Here is a 9,644-nt window from a genome sequence, read left to right as displayed (position 1 = left end):
CACGTTCAAGAAGTCAGGAGCAATCTGGAGTACGACAACGGAGCAGCGCGGCAGCGCAGGTCATTAAATACAGCTTCTGTCATACTTTTTTATTATAATATCATAGTTTCTTCCTGGAATTAACCCTTCCCTCAGCAGTTTGTGATCACATTATTTTATTTATTATTTATTTTAAATGTATTTAACCAGGAAATGCCTCATTGAGATTAAAAATCTCCTATACAAGAGTGTCCTGGCCAAGACAGCAGCAGTAGCACATTACACACAGTTTCAGAAAATACAAAATAAAACAGTGACAGAAAATCTAAAGAAAAATGAAGAATATTTTTTTAGATCAATTGCTGTCAAAACCCAGTCTCTCTCTCATAATCTATTCAGCAATATCCTGACAGTTCTGTCTGTATTCAGCTCGTTTAAGTTGCTCCACTGTGCTTTATATTTGAGTATTAACGTGGTCGAACATACGTCCCTGATCGTCTCTGGATGTGGTCGGGGCAACAGTACAAGTCTCCACTCTCCATGTGTCTTAACTCCTTTTGGTGAAGTGCTTTCTGGTTACAATACAGTCAACCAAGGTGCATGCTCATAGCATGTAAGTGGGATCCCAGAGTGCACCATCACACTGCTTACATATGGGTTCGAGACAGAGATACTTTGGATGCATTCAGCATAGGGTACTTAAAAACTGATGGCAAGTTGCTATTTTAAACTTCTATCTGAGACATTAAAAGATCAGAGACTAAACTGGGATATAATAATAGATAGCTCTATGAATGTATTCAACTACCTGTAATTGTAGACCATTAACACCAGTAGGTATCAGTGGTTGGCATTCTATAAGCCTGAGGTTATGAGGTATATCTATACATACATATATATAATCCTTAGTCTTATATAGCGCTTCTCTAAGTACCCAAAGTCGCTTTACAGAGTCCAGAGTCATATACCGGTGGTGGTAAGCTACATCAGTAGCCACAGCTGCCCGATATATATATATATATATATATATATATAGATAAAGAAAAGGAAATACTACATGGTGTCCCCCCCACCTCTGAGATCAAACCTACGCCCTTGCCGTCGTGTGTATTTTGTCCTTTGTACTCCAACTGATGAGTTATCGACTCCATAAAGTGGAGCAAATAGCAGCTAATGAGTTGGAAAAGAACAAAATCAGAGATCAAAAGTGAGTTAGTATTGTATTTACATTTGGCAGGCGGCCAGAAACATGACAGCTTACAGATCCTCTTTTTTTGTGGACCAACAGGTGAATCTGGTCCTGCTGCTAAAAAAACAAACACTTCTGTTGCAAAAGGCCACAGTGCCTTCTATCTTCAAACAGCTTTGCTATCTGAAAGTCACCACTCGGGAGGAGAGAGCAGCAAAAAACGATATAAAAACATCATGAACAGTTATAGCCCAGTATTTCATTCACTTTCGGGGGACGTGCTGTCGCTTTTGAACAACAATTTGCCATTTTTCACGGTTGCCAACAGCTGCCCGATTGTTTCATTTCCATTTATCTGCAGCCGTGTGCCACACAAAGCAATCTAAAGGAGAAGACAAAGAAATAACAAGCACGATATCCTCAATGCTAATGTATAGGTGGAAAGATAAAACCGTCTGTGCCTGCTGGCAGATAAAAGCTGTGAACAAATTTCAAGCACCTTAGACACACATTTCTCTTCAAAAATCTTAAAACACCATTATGGAAGATAGTCCAGGTCCCCCACTAATCAAACATAATGTGAATTCATGGATATACGTGACAGGAATGTCTAGAAAGAAAGCGTCACTCTGTCTGGATTTAGTGTATGAATCAATACGGCTATGTTGCTATCAAAGTCTGACATATAATGCTATAATAAAAAACAAAGTTCACTTTGTGGCTCAGTGTCATAAGCGCTTGTTTTATTTATTACTAATACATAAATGTAAGTGCTTTAAACTTGCATTCTCTCTTCTGGCCATCAGGGGGCGACATCTCCGGGTGCAAAAATATTTATGTTTGTATTGAAGTATCTTAGAAAGTGACACTACTTCTCTCTTAATGTATTCCCTTAGTTAACATTGTAAACATGAGTGTATGGTCTTAATCGCTAGTTTAAAGTCTTTTTAAACATTCATTTAGAGTCAAATGGACCATAAAGCAGGTATGCTTTAGGGCGGGGCTACATGGGGATTGACAGGCTGCTACTGGAGTCGTATCCATGCCATTGATGTAAAACAAAATAGATTTGTTTTACATCCTGCCTTCCAAAATAAGAGTTGTTCACTCCACCACTAAAAACAATATGAGATACATATTCAACGCAGCATGTAGTTTTAGTGTAAGGACTGTGTCGAGTGGCTCAACACTAGTGCCACGACAAGAGGCCATCCAATTAGACAACACTACCACGGCGTCATTCCCCAGCAGTCCAGATATGGTCACTTCTGTTAACTGGTTGGAAAAATAGAAAAACAAGATGGCGACGGCCATAATCCAAGATGGCGACGGCCAACGTGCCAAACTCGAGGCTTCAAAACCGCAGACTTGTCGTGAAGTCAACACTACGTCCACTTCTTCAATACAGTCTATGATTTAAGGACAGTAGCTTATATACATTTGGAAGTTGTAACTTAAAAATCATTGTTCTTGTTGCCTTTCTTTGACATTTTTACAGCTGAGCGATGCAGGCAGGATGAGGAACAGAACCAGCAACATGGCGGGTGCCTCACGCAGCGAGCACTTCTCTTAATCAAATACTGTAAGTACTCACATCATCTTCATGACTTGATATGCAGTCCTATTTATATATCCACCCTCTTGACCTTTTGACCATATTGTATCCATTTTGGCAACAGCCAGAGTGGCTTCCGATGAGAAAACAAGACATCCATAACAGCGCACATCTGAGATAAGTGGCAGTCCATTTCCTTTCACATTAGGGCTTTGGCAAAGGCCTTTTCTTCTTTTTTTTCTTTCCGACTCGATCAATTATGCATGCGAGCTAAGCATGTCTTTCTTCCTCAAGTACACAAGAGCATCACGGCTGACACAGCGAGGCGCCAAGGTGTTTGTGCGTAATGACGGGGTGTCGACGCAGTGCTTTATTTCTCTCCTGCTCGTGGTCAGACCTTCAACTCGTACTTTTCAAGTGTCGAGATGAAACTTTAATGTATTTGTTTGTCCTTTTTCTTTCGTTTGAAATGTATTCAGTCAATTGGTTTAGCTATACATCAACTAGTCAGTGCTTTTACATGATGGTATAATTCGAATCTTGCTTTAGTCGGACTATGCTATCTTTTGGGGGATCTGCTGTTATCCCAATATACATGGCAGTGAGTAATTTGAATCATTGGCCGAAAGCATGTCATATCCGATACCATAGGCGGCGCTGTTTTCATTACAACTCGTGGTGATACAGCCATTTCCGCTTGACCTCTTCACCACTACCAACAACAACAACATCAACATTTCGAGAAAGATGGCGAACAGAGAGCAAGGCGAAGCTACATCCCTCTACTATTCTTGCATGATGTTAATAGTGACATTATCGTCTCTTTCGACTCTTTCGACTTCCGGGTCACGACATGGGAGGGAGGGGGGAGGAGGGCGGCGGGATCTCAAGCATGCGCAAAGACGCAAAGTCCAGTTCCTAATCCAATTCACCGTTACATGCCGCGATAGTCGAATTATCAACCGGATCGGATCGAGTTATCCAGGGGTGTTAATCGGATCGTAGTCGGACCGCACATAGTCGAACAAAGGTGTTTACATGAAACGGATAATTCGATTTCAGTCCGACTAAGCCAGTTATTCAAATGCATGTAAACACGGTCAGTGTCTGAAATTTGATTTGAGACCCCTCGAAAGCCTCAATCCTTGTGTGGTTGAGAAGATCAGTATGTCATGCTGCATTATAATAATTTCATTTCATTGATTTATTTATTTGAACAGGGGCCGTACACATCGATCAACCCAGGGGTAAATGTGTCAGTCTTAGCTAAGGCTAGATATCAACTGTAGTCCCTGTGGCCAGATATTACAAGCCTTCACTAATGGAGAGAAAGGTTATCCCAGAAACATCATAAAAAAGCAATAAACATACAGGTTACGATCAATTACTTGCCTCATCATGAAATCATTAATAAAAACATCATAAAAAGCAATAAGTATATACACAATCACTGAGGAGGGTGTCACGATTCACACTTGGTGATCATTAAATGTCAATGCCAATGTTTCGTAATTGTTTCTTATTTCACATTGATGTGTGTGTTTTCTGCTGTGCTCACACAGTCCCGAGGAGGCAGATTAGTCGTTACGTGAAATTTAATCTTACCGTAATTTAAATGACGGCCCTCTTACTGTAATGTTTAATATCCACGGCCAAAAAAGGCAGCAATCACGCTAAGTGAAAACCATCAGGTGGTGTTCTCTCCCCCCTTTGAGTGTTTTTTCCCCTGTCTTTTATAATCTTAAACATTTGTCATTGTTTTGTTGCACCACAAAACGGTGACGTATAATGTCTCACAACTAAATACCTGACCAACTATACCGAGGACACCGGGTCCAACGAGCCAGCCTGCTCAGCCGGGGACTCCTCAGTTGGTTTCCGTGTGCACGAGATATTTAACTTATTAACATAGCCAGTGATTTGGGGAGGCAGCTGTACTGTAACTGTAGAGGATGTGCGGAAGACAGTAATTAGATCATCGCAATGCTGCGTTTCGCCCACAGCTGTCTGTTTGTCATCCGTTTTTTTCCCAAATGAGCTTGTCATATCCCTCCTTCTCCGTCCGCACAGAAGTCCAATTATGTTTTTATTTGGGGATGATAATCCACGGAGACTTGAATGACTGCTAATTAATATGCATTGGATTTGGCAATAGGTTCTGGACAATGCCCAAGGGCTGCTCTTCACGTAGTTGGTGACGGAGTCTTTTGTGGTTTTACAGAAACATGACGACTTGTGGAGAGTTTGTATGTTTTCTTTGTGTCTGTAGCCGAGATTCAGGCTGTTGACCAAATCCCTTCAATTGTGATCGGCCCCCCATTATCAGGTGCGACTGAAACACGGCGTTCCCATTAAAGGAATAGGTCCCATCAAATATTAAATTGTATTAAAATGCTCCGTTGGGCAGCTGCCATGGAAATATGGACTGTCATTTGTACTCCAAACATTATCTACTCCTAATTTCTGAATCATTATCTGCTCCTAAAAGAGTCAGGGGAAGGTGGTTCTCATATGCACGGCTAATGGCTTTTCCTTTCATTACTCCCTCGGAGTGCACAGAAATTATCCTTCTCATTTCCAAAAGTGGAAGACATCATTGGGTGGAAGCGATTCGGATAGTTTTACTCAACAACTTCGGGAGGCCCTGCTCTCGAACTGGGAGGCCGATCCGGACTCAGCCCGCCGTCTCCGGTGGTCTCGGATGTCGTTTCCGTTTCTGTCACGTCATTTCTAATTAATTAACCCCGCACAGTCCTTTCAGAGCCCCAGCAGCAGAGGCAGGTTACCTTGGTAGCCACAGATCACGTTACATCTCGGCGTGCGCTGGTGTGAGCAGAAAGAACTCCAATGTCATGGTGGCCGTGTGATTCATATTTACACTTTTTATTATTTAGCATCAAAAGACAAAAGTCAAAATACACACAGAGGAGGTTTTTTAGTGAAATAAATGTGCATTGCCGATCAGATTGCCCTCTGTTTCCACTTCCAGCTGCCGTCTGCAATTAGTCTTTCTAAAGTAGGGCGTCAATTCGAATCCGCAGGACGAAATTGATTCGGGACATGAGTAGAAGATTATCGAAGGACACCCGTTTGTCCGACCAAGCCCTCGGGGGTGAAAACACTGGAAATGAAGAAATGGAAAGATGGGAGTGTTTGGAAAGTTGAAGTTGATAAAGCGCTACTTATTTCGCAATCGAATCACGCTGCATGACCGATCATCAGCCATCAAACGCATCATTCAGTCTGTTTGCTTGGGACAATGAGTGCTCCCTGGATTATGTTTACTTTTCTCTCGGCATGGATTGATTATCGCTGCCAGAAAATGAAGTTAATTTGGTTGCAAATGCTCAGAGAAATCTAATATGGATCCGTGAAGTCTCCCTCCCATGTATTATCGCCTGAGCAGCTTCCTAGCCCAATTTGAATCACATCACAAATATTCTAGGATCCTCGTTGTTTTTCTTATTCACTATAATCACGATATTGACTCTGGAGTTCTAGTCTAAAAGATTGTAAATCCCTAAATGACATCGGAATATGTGGTGGAAATTAGTGTTCCTTTACTTTGTGAGAAATCAAAAGTAGTTTAAGCATGGTTGTCCTATAACACTCACAAGTTTAGTAATCAACCATGCCCTGAATACAAACAAGTCATGAAATGATTCAGCTGAATGGAACAGGAATCTCCGAGCCTTCAAGTAAGACTGTCAGAAAGTACTGCTGTCGTTTAGTCCAAGTTTCTTGTCTTTTATACGTTCACAGAAGCCCAGTTGAACATCCGTGTTCGACCGACTCAGCTGATTCTGCTCAAGCGGAGCGCCGTGATAGGACAAGGCAGTCTCGAATTGATTATGTTTAGCTTGAGTCCATGAAGTTATGTAACCCCACGATATTCCCTGTCATCATCGGTGTCTTGTCACCGCACCTTTGAACTTGTCTCAGTTCTTCCGCCACATGTACACAGATGGTATGTTCAAAAAATTCGCACAATCGAGAACAATGATTCAGGATTTTTCCTCCGACATTATACAATCTTGTTATTTGAAGCGATTCTACCACGTGTTTTCATATCGACCGTATCTTCTCTCGAACAATTCATCTCACAAGTCCGGCGTCTTGTTGAAGCTCAAGCTCCGGTACGTTCTCTGGCTGTGCTCGCAGGAGTCACAGCCAGTGGCCCCCCTCACTGCGTCCAGGCCATAAATAGGCCCCCCCAAAAAGGTGACACATTTAATTAAATTCAAAAGCTGTCCGACACTGTGTTCGGCCCTCCCCTCTCCTGGTCCTAATGGATGCTTGTGGTCCGTAATGCCTCGGTGGCAGATCCACTCCGTCAGCTCTGGGGAGTGATGCTGAATAATGGGGCTTCGTCAGATCGGCTAATGAATCCGCAGACAAAGACGTCAAATTGTCGGAGGCAAACGAGCACGTCTCCAAATCATTAATCAACCCCGTGGATCGAGGAAACGACCACGGGGCCTATACGTGCACAGTTTGACTTCAATCTGCACGAACATCCACGTCACGGGCGATTCACTAAACCCAATCCTTTTGACGAGGAGGAGGAGGAGCAGCAGGAGGAGGAAGGACGGTGGCCTTGATTGATGAGGGCTTGAGCGGCATCAAACTGCGGGCGGCATCTGGATAAAAATCACAACGACTGTGCCCAGTCACGAGGTGAGCCGCATGCCGCTGACCGAGCTCCGCGGCGTGACAGTGAGCAGCTGCGCTCCAGATGTAGCGCCGCTACCGGATGAGTCGGCGCTCTTCCTCGCTGTTTGGTCACGCCGCAGTAATGGACAGGTATAAGAGATTAGCATTTGGCGACGGTCTATCGGATTCCGGGCGTGAGGGTGGAAATCCAATTACCACTTCATTCTATCACTGCAGGGATGTGTGAGTGTGGGATAAGCCACTGCAGAGGAAAGACAGGGGGGGGCAGTCAATTTAAAGTTACTATATCTAGTCATTTTACATTTAAATCTCAATAAAAGGGATATTATGGAGCCGCTTTGGCTTCCGTGATGCGATTTATTTCTGAGCAAAACAAATCTGCACTGCATGACGTAGCAAAGTCTCTGCCATCCAGCTTCTCATCACCGTGGTTGCCCCAAACTCTATCCTAAATTGCGTTACGTCCCCTTTGTGGTCTCGGGGATAAGCGGGGGGGGAACGAACACATGACAGTCAAAGAATATGTGAAAAATATCAAAAGTAGGAGTAATGGATTCAAATAATATTTATTCTTAACACAAAAGATAAAGGTTCAATAATGTGGGAGAGATTGGGATAGTTGTGGTTGTGCCAAAGAAATGAAATCAAGATAACAACACTAGGCCTGGCTAACTACCTTTATGAAAAGAAACAAACAAAATGGCTTCACTTGCTTCTCTAACAAAGTTCTTGTCAAAACAATACAGAGGTAGCACCAACCAATAGCCTCGTGTTTCTAGACACAACCTACATGAGTGCACAAATGTACAGGGTACCCCAAACTTACCTCCTGTCCTCAACCTCTCACCACAAACCAGCATCTCTTGCAGTGTCAGTGTACACATTACACAATCCTAAAAACCACCCATGCATCCGTTATTGGTCAACGGTTCTACGGATTCCCTTTTGCCCACTGAGAGCTTGTTCAAGGTTTTAGGTTGACTAAAGTGGAAAGATGACCAACGTTGTTTGAGTTTGTGCTCCATCATAACATACACACAGGTACATTCATGATATCGGACCGTTGCATTTCATCCGTCCGTATTACAGGGCTGCTGTAAACAGACCGGGGGAGCAACCTGAGGTTCAGTGTCTCGCTCAAGGACACTTGGACAGGCGAACAGGAGGAGTTGGGAATCGACCCACGGTTGGATGGGTGAAACAAACACAGGACTTTCACCCGGCAGGCCGCTACTCGTGTTCTGTGTAAACACTGATATTATTGAACCGTAGTTTTGTTGCATAGCTAAAGCCAGTCATGTAACATGTGTAGATATCTAAAATTAAGTAAACTGACATTGGAATTAAAAAAATTGATTGAGATGTACCTTAACAAGTGCTATCTGTATGTTTCCTGTGAACAGATAAGTTTATTTCGATATGACACTTTGCATGACACGCTGCTCACAGGTCCAAACCCACGCTAAAGGGCTACATAGAACGTCTCGGTTTGAAGGCGCAGGGCCACAGACCAAACAAATGATTACTTATCTTTACTCTCTCTTTAATAACTCTCTTTATGCTCTTGTTTTTGCACTCTACCAAACACTGACGGAAATATCAGACTCTTTAGCAGATAAATGCTACACTATATTCCCATATGGCGGAAGACATGACTCTGTTGAGCTGAGTGACAGGTTCATTCTTTGGGGATTGGTCACTTTGAGGGACATTCATGATCCATAGTTTGTATGAATATATTGGTAACTGCCTCTTTAAGGCTTGAGGCCTTGGTGCAGGATGACGTAGAAACCTTTCTTATGACAGAAAACTGCAAGAGAATAATGTAGAACAAAACTAAATATGGGTCAGTGGTTAGCACATCCGTCAGTGGGTCAGTGGTTAACAGGTCCATCAGTGGGTCAGTGGTTAGCTCATCAGTCTTTCAAACAGAGGATCGGTGGTTCGATTCCCAGCTAGTCCTAGTCGATGTGTCCTTGAGCAAACGCTTAACCCTGAATTGCCCGTATGGGTTATGATTGTTTGTCTCTTTGGATAAAAGCATTAGCTAAATTAAATGTAATGTGTCAGAAAGTTCCAGCAGGATGTTTTATTATAACATTATTTGTACAAAAACACGAAATGGATGTTTGTCCAGCTAAAACTATACACTTCTTGACAAAGATAATGTTAATATTTACTAATTGCCCTAGCCGGTATAACAATAATTTTGAATTATAATAGAATCACAGCGTTGCGATTATGTGC

This window comes from Pseudoliparis swirei, chromosome 15 (assembly GCF_029220125.1).
Source record: "Pseudoliparis swirei isolate HS2019 ecotype Mariana Trench chromosome 15, NWPU_hadal_v1, whole genome shotgun sequence".
NCBI lineage: Eukaryota > Metazoa > Chordata > Actinopteri > Perciformes > Liparidae > Pseudoliparis > Pseudoliparis swirei.
The sequence above is the reverse complement of the archived record's forward strand: the minus strand, read 5'-3'. Positions refer to the sequence as shown.